Below are 26895 nucleotides of genomic sequence, written 5' to 3' on the forward strand. Positions count from 1 at the left end.
CAAACCCATTAATCCAATAATTCACCTTACCATCGACCTTGGAAAACATCGTCATCTGCTTATTTGCCACAGTGTGGACTTCCCCCTGCAACCGGGGAGTCGGGGAGAGACTACTGGTTATCTCAGCCTGCAGAGCCCACCCCCACAGGTACAGTATTAACTCTTCCTTTCACACAGCATGTGCAGCTTAGGACCACCAGGAGGGCCAGGGGCCATCAGAACATGGCTGGGAGGGACACTTCAAGGTTTAGGGGGCTGGGTCTAACGTTAGCGGTCCGCTGACCCGCTGCCGCTGGATATAACTGTTCCTCTTCATTCCCTCCAAGAACATCAACCAAGCTGCATCAGGAGGCTCTCCTCTCAGCGAGCTTCGACACAGTTTACGGCCCGTGACAAAGTGAGTTTTTATGGTTTTATACAGATCATAATATGTCCATCTCAGCTTTGCTTCAAAGAGAAAACTGCTCCTCTCTCTGACAGGAAACACCTTGCTAGGCTAACTTCCCTATGCTACCTCCATCACATCTCCCTTGTTTAAACTAAAGATAGCTTTCAACCTGCATTTCCTGAATCAAATAAAATCCCATGTTGATACATGATTAATAGTGAATTTTGCTAAACATACATTACTTTGAAAGAAGTAAAAATATGTGTGGGCCCCATAAAATATCGGGTGGTTACATTTGTCTGATTTCTTGATTAGAATTGATTATATGACAGACATTACAAGACAAAACAATACCTAATAAAATATTTAAAATAAGAGTGTACTTTTTCCTGCCACACAATATAATGTCTTCTATCTCAGAGCTCAAACAGCTTCTCAGAAATACAAAAGAACAACATAGACAAACCACAGAAAAAAAGTATACAAACATCAAATACTAAAAAACTGTGGGCTACTATGAAATCAGTCACTAACATGAACCCTCCAAAAAAAAACAATTATCGAAGTGGATGAATTACAAAGGGCAAATGAGCTGAATTACTTTTTCCTGAGGTTTGAGTCAGAAAATTTCTCCCAGGAGCTGGATAGTCTGTGGCAATCTTTGCCTGATAACGATCACCCCCGCTGGCTGGAAGTGGATCCACCCAGCGTTCAGCGCCTCTTTAAAAAGGTGTGCACCAACAAGTCAACAGGCCCAGATGGACTACCAGCTTTTCTGCTCAAAAACTGTGCAGAGGAACTAACACCAGCATGGTGTCCCATATTCCAACTGTCTCTGGACACGCACACTGTTCCAGCTTCATGGAAGAAATCCATTGTAACACCAGTTCCTAAAAAGCCCTCCGCCTCAGTGAATAATGACTTTCGCCCCATAGCTTTGACCCCTATCTTAATGAAATGCCTTGAGAAAATTGTAGTGTCCCAGCTTAAGGCAGAGGTTGAGCCAGTGTTGGACACGTGGCAATTTGCCTATAAACATGAACGCAGTACTGGAGATGCCATCCTCTGCATTTCGCATCTTATTTCTAAACACCTTGAGGATACAAAAGCCTATTCTAGAATATTATTTGTTGATTTTAGTTCGGCATTTAAAACTGTGCAACCCTATCTGCTTTTAAAGAAATTGAATAATATGCATGTTAACCCTGCCTTGATTAAATGGTTTTATTCTTTTCTGACTAATAGGACACAACAGGTGAAAGTCAATTGCACGCTGTCAGAGGTCAAACATAGCAATATGGGGGTCCCACAAGGCTCTGTGGTATCACCCATACTTTTTACATTGTATACCAATGACTGCAGGACAGTACACCCAAATAACTATATTATAAAATTTGCAGATGGTACTGCAATCTTGAGCCTTCTTCAGAAGGAGACAAATCCGTCTGTGTACCATGATGAGATAGACACATTTATTAAGTGGTGTGACACCAACCATCTTATCTTAAATGTCACAAAACCACAGGAGATGATCCTTGACCCAAGGCAAGTGATTGACCATGAGCCGGTCGTCATAAAAAAATCAGAAAATCATCCAAGTCGTGTCTTACAAATACTTAGGTGTCCACATAGACAATCTAGTCCAGTCTATTACACACATTGACCATCTGTGTAATAGACTGCAGCAGAAATTATATTTTTTAAGGTGACTGAGACTGTATGGAGTAAGCAGCCAGATCATGTTCATGTTCTACCGGGCGATTCTGGAGAGCATTATTAGATATGGAATCACAGCATGGTTTGGCAACTTAACAGTGCAGCTAAAAAGCAGGCTGGCTAGCACCCATAAGGCAGCTATGAGGATAATAGGGAGGAAAGAATATAAGCCCATACAGAGTCTGTATGAGCAAGCAGTCAGAAAACAAGCCGAAAGAATCACTGCAGACTCTCTACACCCTCTCTTCCCTGAATATGAACTTCTGCCATCAGGGAGAAGATTTTGTGTGCCACGATGTAAAACAAACAGACTAAAGTTATCGTTTATTCCAACTTCCGTTAAGCTGCTGAACTCCAGTAGTAAATCTTAGCCCAGCAGAGCAGGGTGCAGTAAATATACCAGTCCTTTTTGCACTTTGCACTTTAATTATTAGCCTACTGTTAATTCTCAGGATGTTGTGCTGTCATGTGTGTCCTTCTTTTGTGTCCTTGTGTCTTAGGACGCTCTGCTGATCTCACTTTATGTTGATTTTATCCTACTGTATTGTATTTTATTTTTTTAATTTGAGAATGTTTTTATGTTACATATTGTTTGTGTTGTGAAGCAACGGATATGGCACTGTGTCCAAGACAAATTTCCCCCTCGGGGACAATAAAGTGTATTCTATTCTATTCTATCTAGATGTTGATACATAAAGATTTTTGTTTGATACTTGAGAAGTTTTGCTTCAAAAGGCAAAAACTTTATTCCATGTCATCAGTCTCAGGTTCAGAAAAGTCTCCAGTCTGGTCTTCAGTCTCTGGTTGTAAAAGTGGATGTGAATCTGAGTTCCTGACTGGTTCTGGTCCTCCACAGCCCTCTCCATCAGCTTCTGTTTCCATCGGACCAACACATTTATGTGTTTTGACATCAGAACGCCAGGCAAATCTTCTGTTACAAACACTGCAGCTGAATCTTTTCTCTCCTGTGTGGACTGCCATGTGTGACCGTAAATTTCCTCTCCGTGTAAAAGATTTCTTACAGACTGAGCAGCTGAAAGGTTTCTCTCCTGTGTGAGTCATCATGTGTTTCTTTAGGTGTCCACTTTCGGTGAAAGCTTTATCACACTCAGAGCAGCTGAAAGGTTTTTCTCCTGTGTGGATTCTCATGTGTTTCTTCAGGTGTCCACTTTCGGTGAAAGCTTTATCACACTCAGAGCAGCTGAAAGGTTTTTCTCCTGTGTGGATTCTCAGGTGTTTCTGTAAATCTCCACTCCGTGTAAAATATTTCTTACAGACTGAGCAGCTGAAAGGTTTTTCTCCTGTGTGAATTCTCATGTGTTTCTGTAAATGTCCACTCTGTGTAAAAGATTTTTTACAAATTGAGCAGCTGAAAGGTTTTTCTCTTGTGTGGATTTTCATTTGGTCATTCAGATGTTGCCTTTTTCCAAATCCGTCCCCACATTCAGAGCAGCTGAAAGCTTTCTTACATCTTGTATCATGTTTCAGAGAGTTTAAAGCTGACTGAGGTTCTCTGGTCTCCTTCCAATCAGCACTGTCATCAGTTTCAGGTTCAGAAAAGTCACCAGTGGGGCCTTCAGTCTCTGGTTTTAAAAGTGGATCTGAGTTTCTGGCTGGTTCTGGTCCTCCACAGTCCTCTCCATCAGCTTCTGTTTCTATGTGTTGAGTTTGTCTTTGATTAATCTGTGAGAACTGAGCTTCCTCTTCATCATCTTCACTCTTCACAGGGACAGGAGTGAATGGGAACTTGATGATATCAGCCTCCTCCAGCCCTTGAAGCTGCTCTCCCTCCTGACTGCTCCACAGTTCCTCCTGTTCCTCTTTAATGTGTGGGGAGGGCTCTGGCTGCTGCTGGTCCACACTGGAGCTACACTCCTGCTGCTCAGGGGGAACCTCTTCTTTAACCACCAACAGCTGCTCAATATCTGCAGGAAACAGAATGAAACAGACACATTACTGACCACCACTCAAACTAAACTCAAACCAAACTCAAACCAATAATAATGAGAGGTAGTTTGTATCGTCCTAGACAAATTTAGTCTAACAAACTGAAAGTAGCATAGCATAGCTTGTTAAGGTCAGCTTGCTAAAACCTGTTACAAAATGGAACCATTTAGGGCTGTCCCTAAGGATTATTTTTGTCATTGATTAATCTAACAATTCATTTGCATATTACTCCAAAGATTTTTTTTAACTGAACTTTGGAGAATCTGTAGTTTTACTTGTTGTGTACTTGACATAAAACTTAAAATGGCTATGACATGGATTTATTTCATCACTGGAGTAATGTGCAGTTAAGATAATCACTGGCAAATGTATTTTTGCATCAGTGTGGGGCAAGTGAAATAATTGAAACGCAGGGCTCCAGCCAGTGGCGGTTCTACACGGAGGCCTAGGGAGGCCAGTGCCTCCCTAGAAATGTCCCTGGCCACCCCTGTGCCCCCCCCCCCGTGCTGACCAAATAAAAAGATTATTGATTTATTATGATTTTACACGCGAGCGCCAAAAGCGGAACTAATGTGCGACGCAACATTCCACACGGGTAAATTAGAGCGGCGCACACAAACACTGTAGCCTGCCTTCCACGCCCACATGTGGTGCTGCTCGTTGAATGAGACACTACTCTTGGAGAGAACAGAGCAGCTCCGATTTCTCCTGTTGCAAGAGTCGAAGGTAAGCAAAACAATTTCATCTCGTAAGTGACTTGTTGTTCTTGCACATAACCGGGTTCCTTTTGTTCCTCCCACTGATAATGAAATTAAGTTTGTAAATGTCTGGTCTCGATATGTTTAGAACTTAATCATATTTAAGCAAACTCATCAAAGCAGAAGCGAATATCCAAATGTCAGTATCCTTGCTAGGTCTACACAATGTTGTGATGTAAACCACATAACTTCATCCGTCTTGGCTGTTGCATTGCAATAATAAATACATTTGAGTAAAGTAATCAACAGGCTATCTGCCCATGTTAAGTAGGGAGGGATGGTTAGGCAACCAAATGTAATGCTTACCCCTACGTTTTTCTTCTAATAGTTCTCATGAAACGAGGAAGGGATATAGCGTCTTTTTCTGCCCCAGTAAACCACAGAGTGAGAAAAACAGCAATGAGAGAAACAAATGAAGGTGTTGAGGAGCAGGAAGAGGGAGAGCCAGAGGAGTCGGTGGAGGTTGGAGAGAGGGCATGTGATGAAAGTGAGGGCTCTGACACAGAGAGGGAAATTCCAGAGGGTGAGGAGGATGAAGAAGAGGGTGAGGAGGATGAAAACATACAGGGACAGAGAGAGAACAGCCAGGGGGACAGCAAGTGGATCAAGTACTGCACCATCAGGTTTGTGATGAAGGTTCTTACTATTTGCAAAGCAGTGCAATTACAATTTCATTGTAGGCCTACGGTGTGTCCTTAAAGGGGTGATAGAATGCAAAACCGATTTTAGTTGATATTTTAGTCATAGTTGAATAACGACAGTTCGGTGGGTAAATAGGACATACATATAAGCTCAAAATCCCATTGACACCCCTTTACTATGAAAATCTCATATTTTGAAACTGCTGCTGAAAACGGGCGAATCTCAACAAAGCTAGTTGCTTACGCAAGCATCTCAAAATCCGGAATCTTTGTCACAGCCGTGGGTGTATTAAGAGAACGGTCGCGCCCCAACATTTACATAGGCTACACAACTGACCTGAGATCAGGTAGTCTTCTGAATCTAGGTCGCGCAGATCTCTGCTATTCCATTACAAAATTCACTTCTAAAACTTTTTTATGCGAGAAATCAACTATGTAAAGCTCAAATATGGGCCGTTTTACAAATATGTATGTCTAATGCCACCCTTCTCCATAGAGGACTACTACAAGCTCCTGCAGAAGATTGCAGTTCTGGAAACCAAAATTTACCGGTTAGAAGTAAACCTGGAAGTGAACAGATCATGTGGAAATGACACCACTTTACCAGTGACCCAAAACAATGGACAAAAGCATGCTAACACACGGCTAACTAGCACCAGCAAGCCCACAAAGAAACAAGAGGGCTGTGGAACGGATAATAAATCAACAAGTGGCAGTCCTCCCTGGAACTCTTTTGGTGCAAAGCCTAAGAGTAAATCATTTTCCTGGGAAATGGGAGGACGACTAACGGGCAGAGCACAGCGCCCTGAGATTTGTGATACGACCGGCTGGCCTGCATTACCACCCAGGCAGAGTGCCTCTTCAACCCCTATACTTAGTAGGACACAGCCGTGGACAGCTGCAAAAGGGAAAATCAGCAACAAAATGCCTCCCCAACAACTGAGTGTGCAGGTGAAGAACAGATTTGCTCCTCTGCTGCAGGACACTGGACATAATCTGGATTACGTCTCATCGTCACACAGCAGGGTAAGGACTGAGAGCAATTCTAAAAGTAAAAAGCTACAGGGAAAGCTAACGACTGGGCCCCAAACTCTGATTGTGGGTGACTCTGCTGTGAAAGATATAAAAAGCAGTAAAAACACCAAAATACTCTGTTTTCCCAAAGACATGGTGTCTGATTTGGCCCAAAGAATCCAGGATATCATAGCAGCACACCCAACTGTGAAGAACATTATACTGCATATAGGGTCAAATGATGTTGTAAAGCAAGAGTCTGAAGTGCTGAATCGTGACTTTATGAATCTGCTGAACGCAGTCAACTCCCTAAATGCAAAGGTGTTTATCAGTGGCCCTATACCGCCAGTCAGAGGAGGAGCTGAGAGATTCGGCAGACTGTTGGCACTGAACAGATGGCTTTCAAATGCATGTACCAACCATTCTCTGCAGTTCATTGACAATTTTAACATTTTCTGGGGCTGCAGACATCTTTTTAAAGCAGATGGACTATTCCTTAACAAGCCAGGAGTAAAGCTGTTCACCTCTAGCCTACTTTACTTTCTGCGCCACACATCTGCTCCCTTGGCCAAGGGCACGAGACAAGATGAACCAAAACAAGAGGAAGACACAACAACAAAGTGCGGCAGTGAGCCACCACAGCCCCCACCTGAGCAAAGATTTGACCATGGGAGACCAAAGACCGGAGATGAGAAATCTCAACACCCCTTCTCACCCGTGCAACACTCCTCAAGCCCCTGTGACAACCACAACAGCTATGAGGACCTCTTTAAGGATATGTCGCTCTCCCCTCTTTCCCCCATCCCCATGTTGGAGTTCACTGACCAGATGAAGCAGCTGGTAAATGCTGGAACCAAGTATGCCCCCCTTCCTTCTCCCATCGTAAAACGCCAGGCCCCTCTGCCCCCTCAAGGACGGCAGCTAACTCCTTCTCCCCAAACTGATAAGGATGCTTGTGTGCAAAATGCAGTAAGCGTTAACTGATATGGGCCGGGTCCAGGCTGCATGCATAGTAACACTCATGACTCTTTCCAAGACAAGCCTGGGCCCTGCGTATTAGGTTCTTCCACAATTTATGTTGTGATAGGTAATAGAAAAAGAATGGCGAATAAGCACGTAACTGCAAACTTTGCAAATTTAGCATCCATTCCTCGTCAGCCACAGTCTGTCCCAAAAACTGAAAACGCACTAACACTAGCCCTACTAAACGTTAGATCTTTGGCAGGAAAATCATTTTTAATCAATGATTTTATTATCAAGAACAATCTTGATTTTATGTTTTTAACTGAAACCTGGTTGGACCATAATAACAGTGCTGCTGTTCTCATTGAGTCAGCCCCCCCTAACTTTAGTTTTATGAGTGAGAATAGAGTGAATAAGAAAGGAGGTGGAGTCGCCATTTTGTTTAATGACTCATTCCAATGTACGCAAATATCTTACAAAAGTGTTCAAACAAAGTTAATCAGAAAACGGTATATCACTGAAAACACCAGTGAATCATTCATTCAGCTTTTCTCCTCTACACCCGCCCTCACTGGGGCCTCAGTCACTGAGCTGGTAGATAATTTCAACTGTAAAATTAGGAATGTTATTGATGCTATTGCTCCCACTAAGGTCAAAGCTGTCTCTGGTAAGAAAAGATCTCCATGGAGAAATTTTATAGGTGTGAGAACAGAAAAAAGAGAGTGTCGAAAAGCTGAACGCAGTTGGCGAAAATCTAATCTCCAGGTCCATTATAACACTTATAAAGAGAGACTTCGCATTTATAATCTGGAACTAAGAAATGCAAGACGGTCCTTTTTCTCTGACATTATCGCCAGAAACAATAATAATTCACGTGCTTTGTTTGCTACTGTTGATAGATTAACTAACCCTCCAGTACCAGTAGCATCTGAACTGTTGTCTACCAAGGCTTGCAACGACTTTGCCTCCTTCTTCACAGACAAAATTCAGAAAATTAGACAAACAGTCAGTGCCTCCATATCAAGTACAGGATATGTGTTGTCACAGTGTGCACGCAAAACAAATTCCAACATGACACAATTTCATACGATCAACCTTAAAAACCTGGAGGACATTATACAACATCTGAAAACCTCCTCCTGTTGCCTTGATATTCTACCGAACGGGTGTTTTCAAATATGTTTCGAAGTGTTCGGCTTTTCTTGCTACAGATTGTAAACACATCTCTGCTCTCAGGTATCTTTCCACAGGCCCTGAAAACTGCAGTCATCAAGCCAATCCTAAAAAAGAACAATCTAGACACGACACTAATGAGCAACTATAGGCCAATATCAAACCTTCCATTTTTAAGTAAAATCATAGAAAAAGTGGTTTTTCAACAACTCAACCTTTTCTTATTGCTAAACAACAGGTTTGATGCCTTCCAGTCAGGTTTTCGACCACACCACAGCACTGATACGGCTCTAGTTAAAGTATTTAATGACATCCACTTAAACACAGATAGTGGAAAAATTTCAGTCTTAGTATTACTTGATCTTAGTGCTGCATTTGATACAGTAGACCATGACATATTGCTTGACCGATTGGAAAACTGGGTTGGTCTTTCTGGCTCAGTACTAAAGTGGTTTGAATCCTATTTAAAGAATAGGGACTACTTTGTGTCTATAGGTAATTATACATCTGAGCATACAAACATGACGTGCGGAGTTCCCCAAGGCTCAGTTCTGGGGCCTCTTCTGTTCAACATCTACATGCTTCCACTGGCTCAGATTATGGAAAACAACAAAATAAGTTACCATAGTTATGCAGATGACACACAAATTTACATAACCTCATCGCCAGGGAACTATAGCCCAATACAACAATTAAATATGTGCATTGAACAAATTAATGATTGGATGTGCAAGAACTTTCTTAAATTAAATGAAGAAAAAACGGAGGTGGTTGTTTTTGGAGCAAAAGAGGAACGATTGAAAGTCAGCGCTCAGCTTCAAACGACAATGTTAAAAACAACAGACAAAGCCAGAAATCTTGGTGTAGTCATGGACTCAGACCTAAATTTTAAAAGCAACATTAACATAATTAAAAAATCGGCCTATTATCACCTTAAAAATATATCAAGGGTTAGAGGACTTATGTCTCAGCAAGATCTGGAAAAACTTGTCCATGCTTTTATCTTCAGTAGACTTGACTACTGTAACGGTGTCTTTACAGGTCTTCCCAAAAACTCAATCAGACAGCTGCAGCTGATTCAGAACGCTGCTGCTCGAGTCCTCACTAAAACCAGGAAAGTGGATCACATCACTCCAGTACTGAAGTCTTTACACTGGCTTCCAGTGTCTCAAAGAATTGATTTCAAAATACTTTTACTGGTTTATAAATCACTAAACGGTTTAGGGCCAAAATACATTTCTGATCTGCTACTACACTATGACCCACCCAGACCTCTCAGGTCGTCTGGGACAGGTCTACTTCTTGTCCCCAGAGTCAGAACTAAACAGGGGGAAGCAGCGTTCAGTTTTTATGCTCCACATATCTGGAACAAACTCCCAGAAACCTGCAGGTCCGCTGCAACTCTCAGTTCTTTTAAATCTAAGCTAAAGACCTATCTTTTTGATGTTGATTTTCTTTAAATAATCTATTTTATTAACTTTAATTTCTTATACTGCACTGTAACTTTTATTCTTATACTGCACTATCAATTTTATTCTTGTTTTAATTTGTTTATTAATGTTTTAAATTGTTTTCTAACTGCTCTTTAATGTTTTATGTAAAGCACTTTGAATTGCCCTGTTGCTGAAATGTGCTATACAAATAAAGCTGCCTTGCCTTGCCTTGCCTAATTGCAAATTTTGTCCGACTGTGTGTCGGACTTAAGCGGCGGTGCTGTCTGTGTTGGTGCCTCGCCGCCTGGGCCTGCCTTTCTTCACAGACCCCGGCCTGCTGAGAGCTCAATTGAGCTCCGTTACGGCTGGCAATCCACAGCACTCCATACCCGCGCAAAGTCACCGCTTTGTGGGCTAATGGACTACTACCAAACACCGCTGCCTGGACAGAGCTCCAGGGCCTGCAGTTCCCTTCTTCCTAATGCCAGGTGTGTGTGAATGAGAGCGCGGTCAGCGAGCTTGTTACGCCAGCAATCTCTTACCACAGGTTCCAGTTAATCTTTTAATGTGTGTAATTATAATGTGTTGAGTTATTTAAACAAACGATCGGTGAAATACACGCTTGCGGCTGGATGGAGCTAGCTAGCCTCCTCTTAGAATTCCTCTGGAATTCACAAATATTCCTTAACTTGAAATCGGAAACCGTTGTTAACTTTATAAGACATTTAGTTAGATGTTGTATAACTGGCGTGACGAAATTCAAACTGTAAATATACTCGAATTAGGCCGAAAATGAAGCTAACTATCCGGGATTTGTAGCTAGCTACACACAGCTAGGATTGAAGGGACAGTCGCAGCTGACGAAACCCCTAGCTAATCTTCACAAATTTCGTAAAACGGCCCATATTTGAGCTTTATATAGTTGATTTCTCACATAAAAAAGTCTCAGAAGTGAATTTGGTGAGGAAACATTGCAGTGTCTGGAATATGAGATTCTGTCGCTTCTCTAATGTGTGTGTATTGGGGATTCACTCAACCAATCAGCGCACATCTCTAATGTGTGCGTATGGCAAGTCGCTCAACCAATCAGCGCGCAGCTCATCTAAATATTCATGACCATACCATATTTGGAAGAAAAGCTCTTGTTACAAATAGGGCCAAAACATAGGGATGCATAAGGGGCAATAAAATATCAACCAGGCCATTTTCAGCCCAACCAATGTTATATACCCCATTAGGAGACCATTAGGAACAGTGTGAAATACCCTATATAATCATTCTATCACCCCTTTAAAATGCTGCTTTCTGCTGTAAATTATTTTTTTGTGTCAATGTGGCTCGGTTTCTTTTTCTTAAGTAAATTCTTGGTCTACATTTTGAAATAGATGCAGATATACTTGCATACAGTGGTATGCATACGTTTAGAAACCCATGCTAAAGTTGACTAAAAAGAGGAATTAAAAAAATCATCTTTTGGAAATTGATCTTAATGCCTTAGTTAAAAAAAAAAGAAAAAAGAGGAAAAATCCATCCTTTAAGGACACCAATTTTCTTTGTGAATGAATAATGACGTAAATAAATAAATGTTCATCCTTAAAATACAGGGGGCATAAGTATACACACCCCTATGTTAAATTCCCATAGAGGCAGGTTGATTTTTATTTTGAAAGGCCAGTTATTTCACGGATCCAGGATACTATGTATCCTGATAAAGTTCCCTTTGCCTTTGGAATTAAAATAGCCCCCCCACATAATCACATACCCTTCACCATACCCCCACATCATCACATACCCTTCACCATACCTAGAGATTGGCATGGTTTTCAGTTTTTTCAGTTAGCCTAATAGCTAAATGAAATTAGATCTATATCAATGCTAATAAAACCATGCCAATCTCTAGGTTTGGCAAAAGGCATTAAGATCAATTTCCAAAAGTTAATTTTTTTTATTCCTCTTTTTAGTCAACTTTAGCATGGGTGTCTAAACTCATGCATACCACTGTAAGTAAACAAATGTTGTAGTTGTGCCCTATGTTTACTGTCCATCTTTCTACAGATATCAGCAAGTCCAAGAATGATGTACCAGTACAGCCCAACTTAAATATATTCCCAACCATTTTGATGGGGGACAGAAGACGGAGCTTCAGGCCAAACTGGTCTAATCTTCATCCATGGCTTGAGTATTCTGTCATGATGGACTCTACATATTGCTATGCATGTAGACATTTTTCATTTTTTATGGCCCTACCTCTCTTGCACCTGCACTCATTGTACAAAATAAATGTTTATATGATTTTAAAGTAAAATAAAGTTTATAATCTTTAAATATCATTTGTTGCCATTTTTTAATGTGCCCCCTGGTTAAACACTGGCCCCTCCTTGGGCCCATTAGTACAATTTGTCTAGAACCGCCACTGGCTCCAGCCTACGTAGATGGCCTGAAGTTTATGCTTCCAACTTGCATTGGTGTGTCTTCCCTGTTCTGTCAACAGTGGGAAATCTGTAGCAGGAAAAGTTAACCCTCTCCTTGATTTCATGTTGTTTATGGAGAAGAAGCGTTGGGGGAAACGCAATGCTACCAAGCCACGGCTGAGCGAAGTGTGTGCACCTCTCGAAAAATCCAACTGGACGTAGCAGAGACGCACCTCGCGGCCGTGGCTAGCTTTTCCTGCTTCTCTTTCAAATTCCTGCTACTTTATAATTTAATATACTTATGTTCGTGCTTAATAGTAATGTTAATATTATCAGACTGATCTCATGAAGTGGCGTATGTAGGACACGCCAATTTGTATGCCATTTTGGCATGTTATCAAGACGCATAATTGTTTTTTAGCCTGTTTATCAACGCCGTTTGGCCTCCATCGACCTACATTATGTGTGAATGATCGCCTTAACGAGTAGTATGAAAGGACGGCGGTCCGCGGAGCGAGGTTGGTTGAAGTGGCGGATGGGTAAAACACAGGACTTTCACCCAGGAGAGCCAGGATCGCGTCCCGCGTCTGGCGTTTATCAAAAATTACATTAAATTACATGTCATTTAGCTGATGCTTTTATCCAAAGCGACTTACAATTAAGTGCGTTCAACCTTGAAGGTTGAAACTCCAGACAAGTAGTAAGAGCAAATAAGTAATACTACAAAGTGTCATATGAAAGTGCAGTATCAATATATATATTATAAAAAAAAAATTCCTCCTCCTTTATCGGAGGTGTAGTCAGAAGAGATGTGTTTTTAGCCTTTGGCGGAAGATATTTTCCTAAGCGTGTAACGTTGGTCATCGTTGTGTTTTTGTCATTTTTTGTGTTACTAAAGCCTTTCCCAATGTTCTTTCCATAAACCCAAGCTTTTTTATTTTTTATTTACGTGCGTACAGATAGCACGCCATTTAGCTTTAGGAAAGTGTTGTGTATGTTTACGCAAGTCATGATGCCACATTGCCATTATTGCAGGTGCAGAATGCAGGGATTGGTGGAAAGACAGGGCTTGCATGTACAGATGAGCAGCGCAGGTGGAATGCAGGGACATCAAAGAACCTTGAGCCTAAACGTCTGAGTCAGATTAACTTCAGGCACCACAAGGCAGAACCGCAATCCAGAGTTAACTGTTGGGCTGTAGCCAGTCAACCACTCCGAAATACACCACATCATGTGTCACACAAAGACTTCAGAGACCGTATGGACAAAGCCCCCATCCAACCACTTTTTGTCCTGAAGAACACAAGTGTTATAATGCCTCACCATCAGCGATGTGCGCATGCGCGATAGTCACATCGCAGGACGTTGCATTGTTGACTCTAAATCTTTTTAATTGCTTGATAGTAAAGTAAACTTCCACCGTTCTCCTTTTACATGATTGTTAGCGGCCAAGCCTTCCCCTTTAAGACAGGTGGCCATGCGGGCAGCGTGTGTATCTCAGTAAGCACACATAAGTCGCTGCGACGTATACAAAAGATAGCTTAATCTGCAATTGATCGCGGGTCATTCTGAAGCGTTGTTTAATGAGTGTCTGGATGTCTTATTATGATGGAAATCTATACATCGCAGCAACGTAGTAACCATGTTCGTGGGTCATTTGGAAGCATCGTTTTTTAGCGTCTGGATGTCTTTACACACACTGTTGATGTGATGGACAGTGAATCTGAATTCTGCCCAGCAACATATTCGCGCCACACTCGATTAAGAAAGGAAAAAAGTTGCCAGTCTACGAAGGGTTAGGATGAAGACTGATTCGTTGCTGCTGTCAAACCCCATGGTAAGCACCATTTCATCTTAATACAAATATTTCGACATTTCGCATTTGGAAGTTGGTGTTTATCTGACAAATAACAAGATTTAGTTTAAAGTAACTTTAGAGCCGTTAAATCAGGCTAACATTGCACTAGCCATACTTTTTCACATTAATTTAAAATTAAAATATCCGTGATCTAGCTAAATGTACTAATCTGACTGAATCTGAATGGAAAGTTAACGTTAGCTATGTCAGTTGCGGTAAGTTAATTTACTGGCTGTTGTTCCATAATTTAATGTTAACGTAATTTAGCTAACTATAACGTTAACATTACACAGGCCAGTAATGTTAGCTAACTTTAAGGTTAGGTTTAATTGAACGTTACCCGATATCCCTTAATGTTATCTAGCTAGCTAACAGTAACTGAGTGCCACACCTCTGTTGTACTTAGCTCATATCGGTTAGTTTTATTTTTTGGCTAAAATGGAACTAAAACCTCAACCGGGAACATAAAGCTGAAGACTTGTTATCGAATCAAAATGTAAAGGTAAATTCGGCATGTAGCTATATAGCATTAGCTAATCTGCCAACTAACGCTAAATCATATTTAAAAAAAGGTGAAGAGGTTCAGGGGCCGTCTAATGACAGGCTAACATTCGTACTTAAACTGCCATTGTGATTATAAGGTTTTATTTTTACCCTGCTTATTACCAAAATTAGTTTTAGGACATTTTAGTAAGACTGTGGTTCGTTTCTGTACACTCGGCATTAAACCTGGTTAACAATTGATTTTGCAAACAGGGTTCGTAATTAGATGGTGCCTGTTAAGTTGGCTAACATTTACTTTATTAGCTTTACCATGGCCTAATTAGCGGCATAGGAGACACAATACATGTCAAAAGACCTTACTCATTTTGGTGTCACTGATCATATTACCATGAACATAGCAATGCACAAGTGAGTTTTTATAGTTTTATACAGATCATAATATGTCCATCTCAGCTTTGCTTCAAGGAGAAAACTCCTCCGCTCCCTGACAGGAAACACCGTGCTAGGCTAACTTCCCTATGCTACCTCCATCACATCTCCCTTGGTTAAACTAAAGATAGATTCAACCTGCATTTCCTTTCTCCCTGACAGAGAAAAGTCTCCTCTCCGAGACTGCTGGGCCTAAATTGTGCTTAAACATGATACGCAACATTAAAACATGAACCCAATGTGTATTGAATAATCTCCCACATTGATACATGATTAATAGTGAATCTTGCTAAAATACGTTACTTAGAAAGAAGTGAATATATGTGTGGGCCCTTTAAAATATCAGGTGGTTACATTTGTCTCATTTCTTGATTATAATTGATTTTATGACAGACATCTAATAAAATATTTAAAATAGGAGTGTACTTTTTTCTACCACACAATATAATGTCTTCTATCTAGATGTTGATACATAAAGATTTTTTTTAGATACTTGAGAAAGTTTTCTTGGACACAAACGTTATTCCCTGTCACCAGTCTCAGGTTCAGAAGAGTCTCCAGTCTGATCTTCAGTCTCTGGTTGTAAAAGTGGATGTGAATTCCTGGCTGGTTCTGGTCCTCCACAGTCCTCTCCATCAGCTTCTGTTTCCATCTGACCAACACATTTATGTCTTTTGACATAAGAATGCCAAGCAAATCTGCGGTTACAAACACTGCAGCTGAATCTTTTCTCTCCTGTGTGGATTACCATGTGTGACCGTAAACTTCCTCTCTCTGTAAATGATTTTTTACAAATTGAGCAGCTGAAAGGTTTTTCTCCCGTGTGGATTCTCATGTGCATCTTTAAACCTCCCTTCCGTGTAAAAGATTTCTTACAGACTGAGCAGCTGAAAGGTTTTTCTCCTGTGTGAGTTTGCCTGTGTGACTGTAAATGTCCACTCTGTTTGAAAGATTTCTTACAGACTGAGCAGCTGAAAGGTTTTTCTCCAGAATGAGTCATCATGTGGTTCTTCAATGTTCTATTGTCAGTGAATGCTTTACCACACTCAGAGCAGCCAAAAGGTTTTTCTCCTGTGTGGATTCTCATGTGTTTCTTCAGATGTTCCTTGCGGCCAAATCTTCTCACACACTCAGAACAGCTGAATGTTTTCTTACATCTTAAATCATGTTTCAGAGAGTTTAAAGCTGTCTGAGGTTCTCTGGTCTCCTTCCAATCAGCACTGTCATCAGTCTCAGGTTCAGAAGAGTCTCCAGTCTCTGGCTGTAAAAGTGGATGTGAGTTCCTGGCTGGTTCTGGTCCTCCACAGTCCTCTCCATCAGCTTCTGTTTCCATGTGTTGAGTTTGTCTCTGATGAAGCTGTGAGGACTGAGCTTCCTCTTCATCATCTTCACTCTTCACAGGGACAGGAGTGAATGGGAACTTGGTGATATCAGCCTCCTCCAGTCCTTGAAGCTGCTCTCCCTCCTGACTGCTCCACAGTTCCCCCTGTTCCTCTTTAATGTCTGGGGGGGGCTCTGGCTCCTGCTGGTCCACACTGGAGCTACACTCCTGCTGCTCAGGGGGAACCTCTTCTTTAACCACCAACAGCTGTTCAACATCTGCAGGAAAAAGAATAAAATACAGACAACTGTTTAGTCAGTACTTTTAGCTACTATTTCAACTGTTTAGTCAGTACTTTTAGCTACTATTTCAACAGTTTAGTCAGTACTTTTAGCTAAATATTTCAACTGTTTAGTCAGTACTTTTAGCTAACTATTTCAACTGTTTAGTCAGTACTTTTAGCTACTATTTCAAAAGTTTAGTCAGTACTTTTAGCTACTATTTCAACAGTTTAGTCAGTACTTTTAGCTAACTATTTCAACTGTTTAGTCAGTACTTTTAGCTACTATTTCAACAGTTTAGTCAGTACTTTTAGCTAACTATTTCAACTGTTTAAACAGTTCTTTTAGCAGCTAAATTTTTCTTACATCTTGAATCATGTTTCAGAGAGTTTAAAGCTGACTGCGGTTTTCTGGTCTCCTTCCAATCAGCACTGTCATCAGTCTCAGGATCAGAAAAGTCTCCAGTCTGGTCTTCAGTCTCTGGTTGTAAAAGTGGATGTGAGTTCCTGGCTGGTTCTGGTCCTCCACAGTCCTCTCCATCAGCTTCTGTTTCCATCAGGCCAACACATTTATGTATTTTGATATCAGAACGCCAGGCAAATCTTCGGTTACAAACACTGCAGCTGAATCTTTTCTCTCCTGTGTGAACCACGGCCATGTGTAATCGTAAAGTTCCTCTCTCTGTAAAAGATTTCTTACAAACTGAGCAGCTAAAAGGTTTTTCTCCTGTGTGGATTCTAATGTGTTTCCGTAAACTTCCTCTCTCTGTAAAATATTTCTTACAAACTGAGCAGCTGAAAGGTTTTTCTCCTGTGTGGATTCTAAAGTGTGTCCGTAAAGTTCCTCTCTCTGTAAAAGATTTCTTACAAATTGAGCAGCTGAAAGGCTTTTCCCCTGTGTGGATTCTCATGTGTGCCTTCAGGTGTCCACTTTCAGTGAAAGCTTTATCACACTCAGAGCAGCTGAAAGGTTTTTCTCCTGTGTGAGTCATCATGTGTCTCTTCAGATTTGACTTGCAGCCAAATCTTCTGCCACACTCAGAGCAGCTGAATGTTTTCTTACATCTTGAATCATGTTTCAGAGAGTTTAAAACTGACCAAGGTTCTCTGGTCTCCTTCCAATCAGAACTGCCATCAGTCTCAGGTTCAGAAGAGTCTCCAGTCTGGTCTTCAGTCTCTGGTTGTAAACGTGGATGTGAGTTCCTGGCTGGTTCTGGTCCTCCACAGTCTTCTCCATCAGCTTCTGTTTCCATGTGTTGAGTTTGTCTTTGATGAAGCTGTGAGGACTGAGCTTCCTCTTCATCATCTTCACTCTTCACAGGGACAGGAGTGAATGGGAACTTGGTGATATCAGCCTCCTCCAGCCCTTGAAGCTGCTCTCCCTCCTGACTGCTCCACAGTTCCTCCTGTTCCTCTTTAATGTGTGGCGGGGGCTCTGGCTCCTGCTGGTCCACACTGGAGCTACACTCCTGCTGCTCAGGGATAACCTCTCCTTTAACCACCAACAGCTGCTCAACATCTGCAGGAAACACATACAGAGACATGTTGTGGAATTGTATCTTATCACCTGAATTGTGATTGTTATAAAGAAATACTGGTTGTTCAGTCAGTTACTTAGGTTACATCTACACTACTAGTCTTCAGCCTTGGAAAACTGTTGGAAAGGCTGTTGACTGACATATTAGTGCCCTCTTTTGGTGAAATAATGCAACTGCGCTGTTGAGGACAAAGTGGCGCAGTCTGTAATTAAAGTGACTATATGTGACTTTATCATCATTGTAATTTTTCAAATCATGATCTTAAATGAGCTGTAACAGCCAACGAGACTAACAATGAAAAGAAGGCTGTGTTTAGGTAGTTTTTATTAGTGCCTTTGGGGTTTGATTTTTTCCTCGTAGTCACAGAATGATTTATGGCAGGTAGACGGCGCAACAGTTACACATTCTGAAGGGTCACAGATTTTTTTGTAAAACACCGGAAAAGCCTGTGTTAGCGTATCCAGCCAGATGATAGGTAGCAGAATATTTATTTTCATAGGCTAGGCGTAGTTGTATTTTATGTTATTTTAGAAGTTATCTGCTGTAGTTATGGCTGATACTGGGACAGGACTATCACAGAAAAGAAGGAAATTAAATGAAGAACAACTAAAGCTGCTTACACATATAGCCGACGGCCGAAAGTTGACAGAAAAGCCAGTCGAAATGATCAGTCTCCCCGTCTTGGTCCAAAAAGTGCCACAGAACACACCAAAAAGACGAGCCGAGACGTAATACATCTTTATAACAGCAGGCGGCGCTAATCTGTATTGTTGCCCAAGAAATGAAAACCAGCAGCTGATTGGATGAACGCATTCCAGTTCACTGAAACATGTTTCTGAAAACATTTTAAGCGAGAAATAGGCCATCCAGTTGCTGAATCTGTCTTCATTTCAGCTCAACAAAGGTCAGTTTAAAAGATTTTCGTCAGACTTTGAGAGCTTCTAGTCACCTCATTCCGCTTGCCATTTCCGGGTGAATCCCGACTGCCCTGCTGGCGACTAAACATGTCAGGTTGGCCAAAATGAAGGCTGACAGCCCCCCAGACTGACGATGGCGCAGGACACACCGAACAGACTCGAGTCACTGACCTCGCCAGACTGTCCAATGGCCGATAATCTCCTTGGTATGTCAGCACCTTTAAAGCTAAAAGGGAAAGTGACGACAGGCGAAAACGTGAGTCAACTTCGGTGGGGTAGCCTGGGTAAACCCTGACGACCTTCCGGCAAATTTGAGATTTGCTCTGCAGGTCAATCTGGCGAAGAGCCCATTCAAACCCATTTCCAATGTCCTCAAAATTGAGGCACCAATCACAACCGCTGAGGCGGGTTTAACACCAATCACAACCGTTGAGGCGGGCTTTACGCGATGAGGATAGCGCAGCGATGGCGAGCAGCTTTTTGTTTACATTCAACATGACGGTTACCGAAGCCGTGCTTCACCATGAACAGGGACCGGCAGGTCAGTCTGACATATGCCGATTTTATACCGGTCAATGCTATAATTAACTGACAACATAAGTTATACGAGTTACAGTTCTCAAGGACGCACGCACACACGGACAGAGACACAGTCTCTTTTTCCTTTCTTTCAACTTCTCCGCCGTGTGTGGCGTGTACCCGCGCTATTCTTGCACATGTAGGGAGCTTCGTGAATTAACCTGCAACATATCTGCTGTTTGGAAATTCTTCAGCGTGTGTGCAGAAGATAACAAGTTAGCAATATGCAACACCTGCAAGGAGACAGTAGGGCGTGGAGGGACGACACCAAAAACCAGAATCAAATTTCTTTTGTTGGATGTGAAAAGCGTCACCCGGATCGTTGGTCTGATTGGTTGAAGGACTATCCAATGAGCCCAAAGGCATTTGAGTGGCGTCCGTTGGTGACGCCCCTCTGGAAATGAACTGTCAATGAACCTTACCCAGACCCACTCTCATTTAGAGTGGGTCTGGTGTCAACCAGGCTATCGGTGGGGCTTTAAACAGATGGAGACAATTACGGGATTGTATATGATTCCAAACCCACCCCGAATAGGCCCTCAGGTAAGTAGGCTAAGTAGGATAACAGTAAGCAACACTTGAAATGCAACGATGCATCTGTAACGTATTCTCATATTGTAAATTAATGATTTTCTGTCTGAGCAAAACATTTATCGCAACTATATGACCTCCCGGTAATGCCAACTCAGTAGTACAGTGGGCAATAAAGCACCGTAAAGAAAAGACCTTTACGAAAGCAAATGTGGTAAAAATACTACCACTTGTGTCCAAATCGGCCGCTAGAATCAACACAAACTGAAAGTTACATATAGCCACATTCAGAGGCATAACAAGAGACTTGTCAGAATAACAGATTGCGAAGTGGACTTTACTGCATTCAAATGGTTCAATTTGTGTGCATCTCTGATGAACTGTGAGTATAACGTGTCATTTTTGTCTGATCTGGACATCATTTGATGCTTTAACTGTGTTTTGGTGAGACCTTTGTTGATGCAGAGCTAAGCTAATCACTATGTGGCCTCCTAATGCTAATGCTACTTTAGTTGTACCTTTATATTTCTAGTAAGACTGTTGATTTGGACAATGTTAACATTCTCCTATGTAAATGACATGGAGGTCTGTTTGTATTGCAACTTAATGGAGCAATCAGTGTAATTTATTTCCCCAAGCAGTACATCCCTATATGTAACCATCACCTATACAGTCCTAAGTGAATACCTATTAAATAATTGGTCCTTCGAGCCGGAAGTGAAGTTTTCCACGGATCTCAGGATGCAGCCTAGTTTCACATATAGTGGGGCCTTACCAGAATCAACACATTCCAACAACATCCCCTACCTTAGAGGCTATGAAATGAGTTTTGTCGGCCACAGGCAAGCCATTACAACTCCAAGTTATCTGCACACAGCACAGTATGCGACAAATCTATAAGAGGACCACCTGGGTAAACCATCAGCATTGTCCGCCCAGTCATTCCGTTGCTCCAACGCATAAAGTCAGACAGGCAAGGCAAGGCAGCTTCATTTCTATAGCACATTTCAGCAACAGGGCAATTGCTTTACATAAAACATTAAAGAGCAGTTAAAAACAATTAAAACAGATCAAATATGAGAATAAAAATTACAGTGCAGTATAAAGGATGGGATTACACTATACCTTAGATGGGAGGGCTGAATTACCAAATCCATTAATCCAATCCTTGCTTTATTAGCCCTATGGAACCCGTGCGTTTAGGACAACCAGGAGGGGCAACGGAAATCAGAACATGGCTGGGAGGGACACTTCAAGGGCCAGCAAAGATGCTTGAGTCACAGCCTCAACAATGCCTTTTTACATCTCTCAGCCCCTTGTCAGTTGAGTTGTAGATAAATGTTGAGAAGCATTGGCAAGTTGACAGTGCCTTATAAAAGTGGAAAGGTGGTTAAAAAGGTCAAAGAAAGACAAGGCAGCTATAAATGAAATCCAGGACCTGGTGAGTGGCCGTGATTAGGGGTGCTTTTGATTCTATCAAGACCAAAATTTGCTTTTATCCTAAAATTACTACTATAAATGAGCAAGATTTGTCAAAAAACATGGCTGCCATCAATCAAAGAACTTCTTAAAAGGGCGGGGCTAGCAGGGAATTACCTTTAACTCAAGTTCTGCCACAGAAATCTAGTCTAAAATTGATGGAGACATCGGACGCCATGACTGGAACGTACGTACCAAGTTGGGTTAAAATCCGATCAAGGCTGCATTTATTGCAGTTATGAAATAGGTGTGTGGTTGGATTCACCACTTTTTCTATAGAGCCTTAAACCATCTGAAGTGGTTTTGATCATCTTTGTGAAGCTAGAAACCCGCTCAACACTGCTTGCTGCTTTAACGTTTGGCGATTGTGCAGCTTCCTAAGACTGCTGTAGTTCAGGCGGTAGAGCATTTGCCTAACAATCACAAAGTTTGCGGTTCGATCACAGGCCCTGGTATGTGTATGAATGTGAGTGAAAAGACTAAAAAAGGGAAACTAGCTAATTAATTAGCATGGTTTAACAGTTAACAGAAGTGACGTGGTGGCTGGCGTCGGGTATATGCGCCCCAGTGAAGCTCGGACATGTAGACAACAAATTAAAGCTGCAAGCAGCGATGAACAGGCCCTCGCCTCCTTGCACGTCAGGGGTACTGGCAGACGCCGCTCCTTGCAGCCGTGCATTTGCGCGGCACTCAGACACCAACGAAAAGGGAACTCTCTGCTGAGTTCAATGATACCTCACATAATAGTGTACAAGAAACGGGTCATTAGTTATTAAAGGGGGCGTGGCTTCAGCATATGGGGCAGGGCAAACCGTCACCAATTCAAAAGGAACTCTTTGCTGAGTTCAATGATACCTCTCACAAGAGTTTACCTTAAACGGTTCACAAGTTATGAAAGGGGGCGTGGTCTGTGTACATGGGTGTGGCTAGAGTATAGGGGGTGGCGCAATATCACATGTAGACCACACATTGTAAGTTTTATGAAAATCAGAATAACTTGCCAAGATACAACCGTTCCTGTTTCAACAGCCACCTACAGGAAGTTGGTCCTCCATAACTTGCGCTTTGTGTTAGGTATCAAAATTCTTTTGATAATTTTAGTCATGAGGTTGCAACTTCTCGTGCAGATTGGACTCACGGTCCAGGAGGAGTTAGACAAAGTAGGTTTTCCATATATCGCGATGTGGTCAATTAATAAATAAAATTCAAACAGCGCCCTCTAATGGCCGATTCACTCAAAATTTGGCATGGATGCTCAAGCCCCTATGCGGAATAACTGTCAAGTTTCCTGGTAATCGGAATAACTGTTGCAAAGATAGGCAACTTTCTGTTTCGATAGCCACCTACAGGAAGTTGGTCCTCTATAACTTGCACTATCAAAATTCTTTTGATACATTTTTGTCAAGACGGCCCAACGAGTCTACGAGTCAGATGCTAAACCGCCAATGAGGAACAACTATGTTAAGTTTTGTGCCAATCGGAATAACCTTTGCCAAGATACAACTGTTCCTGTTTCGACACCCACATACAGGAAGTTGGTCCTCCTAACTTGCGCATTGTTTTAGCTATCAAAATTCTTTTGATAACTTTTTGTCACGAGGATTCACCGAGTCTATATGCAATTTTTTGTGCCGATAGGACTCACGCCCCAGGACGAGTTAGACAAAGTAGGTTTCCCATACATCAATATTTTGCTTATTATTTCAAAAAATTAAAACAGCACCATCTAATGGCCGATTGCCGCCACATTTGGCACAGATGCTACATCGGCCATGAAGAACAACGTTGTCAAGTTTCGGGGCCATAGGCTCAAGTGTTGCCAAGATGCGCAACTTCCAGGTGTTTATGTGGGCGCCAATTTTTGTGAGTTTTCGTATATATTAAACCGTCAAAAATGTGCCCAAGTGCTAAAAACAATTAGGGGGGCACTATAGAGCAACCATACCACTCCGAGCCTAAATGTGAATTCAGATGAAAGAGTTTACTATTCTGCACATGGCTGCATTTTGCGAGTTTTCCTGCATCCTAAAGTCCTCAAACAAGTGTTCGTAAAATGAAAATTTCCGCACAAAAACCAAGAGTTCGGAAATTTGGGAATTTTGTATTTTTTTCTAAAAATTGCTCCATGGACTATGTTCCTTCAATATTTGGTATATTAACTTATTACTTTTTTTCGGAATTATGGCGCACTTTAGGGGGCGCTATGGAGCCCCCCAGCAACGCCCGAGCGCAATCACTACAGAACTTTGCAATTTTCACCAGTTCTGACATGGGTGCAATTTTTTTTATGTTTTCATGCATTCTAACACCCTCAAAAATGTGACGAAGGACTTGGAAAAATAATATAATAAAAACAATAGGGTCCTTGCAGTTTCACTGCTCGGGCCCTGATTAGCTGCAGCTTTACCAAAATGAAGGCTGAAGAACAGAACCATTTTGGTACAAACATTTACTCGCCACGTGGCGGATAGCACTCTGAGATTTGCTCGTCAAACGGAAAATGTACCTGCATTTGGAGACTGGTGAGTGTTAATTTCGGACCATGCACATGGCCCTGTGGCCTACCTGCGCTCAGTGGATTACCAAGGCAATGTACAACTGGCTTTCCTCATGGCCAGATCATGCACAGTACCGACAAAGAAGTTATGTATTTTCCCCGATTAGAACTGTCGCAGCGCTAACTGGGGCTCCCCACACACACACACACAGAGTAAAGCTTAGATCGGGCCCAAAAAGCAAGCCCGACCCTACCCGAGAACATTGTGTCCGAACCCGGCGCCACACATTAAAAGGCATATTATGCAAGATTTGTACCTTAATATAACAGCTTCAAAGTCATTTCGATGGTAAACATTACAGATGAAGCATGTAAACTGCTGTTAGTTTATTCAGAATGGAACGGATCGCAAATGGATCCGAATGAAGAAACGTAAAAAAAATAAATAAATAAAAAAAAAAGACCTTGACCCCTATCTCCCTCAGCTGAATAGTGTTGGTAACAGACAGTGTTGGGAAGGATACTTTCAAAACGTATTCCGTTACAGAATACATGCCCAAAAATTACGTTACGTTACTCAATCTGAGTAACGTATTCTGAATATTTGGGATTACTTCCACATTGAATTGCATTTTATAAGTGTAGGAATGCGGCCATCACATACAGCTTACTAAACAGGCCTATTCGAATGTGTTCTTCTGTTCCAACTGGCTGAATGTGTACCTTAACAAGCAGATAGTTTTTTGTATTTGTAGTCCCGAACTGCATAATACAAAAATCTAACCGCAGTCTAAGCTACCACGAGCTAATTTTAGCTAACGTTAGCTAGCATGTCAAACGGGGCTAGTCAGTCTTTCAACGGCTCTGGACTCAAGCTAGTAAATCATCACGTAGGAGAATGTAAAGTCACACGTCAACGTTAAAATAGCAAGTTGACCAGTAAAACTAGCTACAGCAGACGACTACCCTTGGCTATAAAAAATAACTTACTTTAAGATGCTTCTTCAGGTTGGAGGTGGAGGAATTTGGACGCTGAAAGGAGGTTGGTTGCTGGCAAGCAGAGGTTGCCCTGCACAGTTATATTTCGTTCTCCCTGTTCATTCTTTAATGTGAAATGCTGTTTGAATTTCCAAGATAGAAACACATTCCTGCCCTGGCTCTGTTGTGCCGGTTCCGGCTCCATCTCTACCTTTATCAGTGATCACGCAAATAGCTCATTTTTTCGTTTTCATATTGGGGCTTCTGAGAAATGCATGGCGTTTTCTTAATTTATTTACAGAGTGAATAAACTCGTGAAACAGACAAGTATCGTCAAGTAATCCATTGATTTCAACAATGTAACTGTATTCTAAATACCAACTATTTAAATTGTAACTGTAACGGAATACAGTTACTCATAATTTGTATTCTGAATACATAACACCGGTACATGTATTCTGTTACTCCCCAACACTGGTAACAGATCAAGGCAGCAACATAATCAAAGCCCTGGAACCATATACGTAGGAGACTTTCTTGTCTCGATCACCTAATTAATACTGTCCTTCGCCACGGTCTGCATGCCTATATCCGGCGCGTTGTCGGCCAGTGCGTCTGCATGCAGACCGTGGCGAAGGACAGTATTAATTAGGTGATCGAGACAAGAAAGTCTCCTGTATAGTTCCAGGGCTTTGACTGGCTGACAACGCCGGATATAGGAGAGACCATATCTGCTGCTCTCTAACATAGAGACACACACACACCACACACAAACACAGATGTATTTATCATAAATGTTCTTTTAAACGTAAACATGTTCCACCAAAACAAGTTCCTTCCCGAGACTATTTAGCAGAGGCACCGTGGCTCCGTCCAGCGCTTAGCACTGCCCAAGATTATTGTGATTGGATTAAAGAAAAGCCAATAAACCAGAGCACGTTTTTCTCCCATCCAGGAATGCTGTGTGGACTAGCCAGACCTTCCTCTGCAGCGCTGTGGAGGAAGGTCTGGACATGCAAGACTAGTGTGAAAGGAACCCTAAAATAAAATAAACCAGGTTCTCTTGAACTTTGATGCTCTTGACTTCTGGAGATTTTTCCCCCTTTATTTCCCCTAAAAACCCTGTTAACGTTCTTACCTTCCTCTTCATCATCTTCACTCTTCACAGGGACAGGAGTGAATGGGAACTTGGTGATATCAGCCTCCTCCAGCCCTTGAAGCTGCTCTCCCTCCTGACTGCTCCACAGTTCTTCCTGTTCCTCTTTAATGTGTGGGGGGGGCTCTGGCTCCTGCTGGTCCACACTGGAGCTACACTCCTGCTGCTCCTCTTTAATAACAATCTGGCTTTTGTCGTCTGGAGGCAAAGCTGAAAACACAGACAGAAGTTAATGTCAGCTAAACTTTAAAGATTGCAGGGGTTCCCCCAGAAAAGTTGTTTAGCTCGGTGGCCAGTGTGAAAATGAGACTCTAAAAAGCTAGAAGACTCCATAGGGCCCTACATGAGGTCAGTGATACAAGCTAACTGGAGATTTTAAAATAT

At 41.8% G+C, this 26895-nt stretch overlaps 1 pseudogene; it reads right to left on the bottom strand.

The window, feature by feature from the left end:
• Positions 1-1813: 1813 nt before the first annotated feature.
• On the bottom strand, positions 1814-26508 carry LOC120571011 (annotated as a pseudogene).
• Between the last annotated feature and the right edge of the window lie 387 nt (positions 26509-26895).

Source organism: Perca fluviatilis, chromosome 13 (genome assembly GCF_010015445.1).
Source record: "Perca fluviatilis chromosome 13, GENO_Pfluv_1.0, whole genome shotgun sequence".
Classification (NCBI taxonomy): Eukaryota; Metazoa; Chordata; class Actinopteri; order Perciformes; family Percidae; genus Perca; species Perca fluviatilis.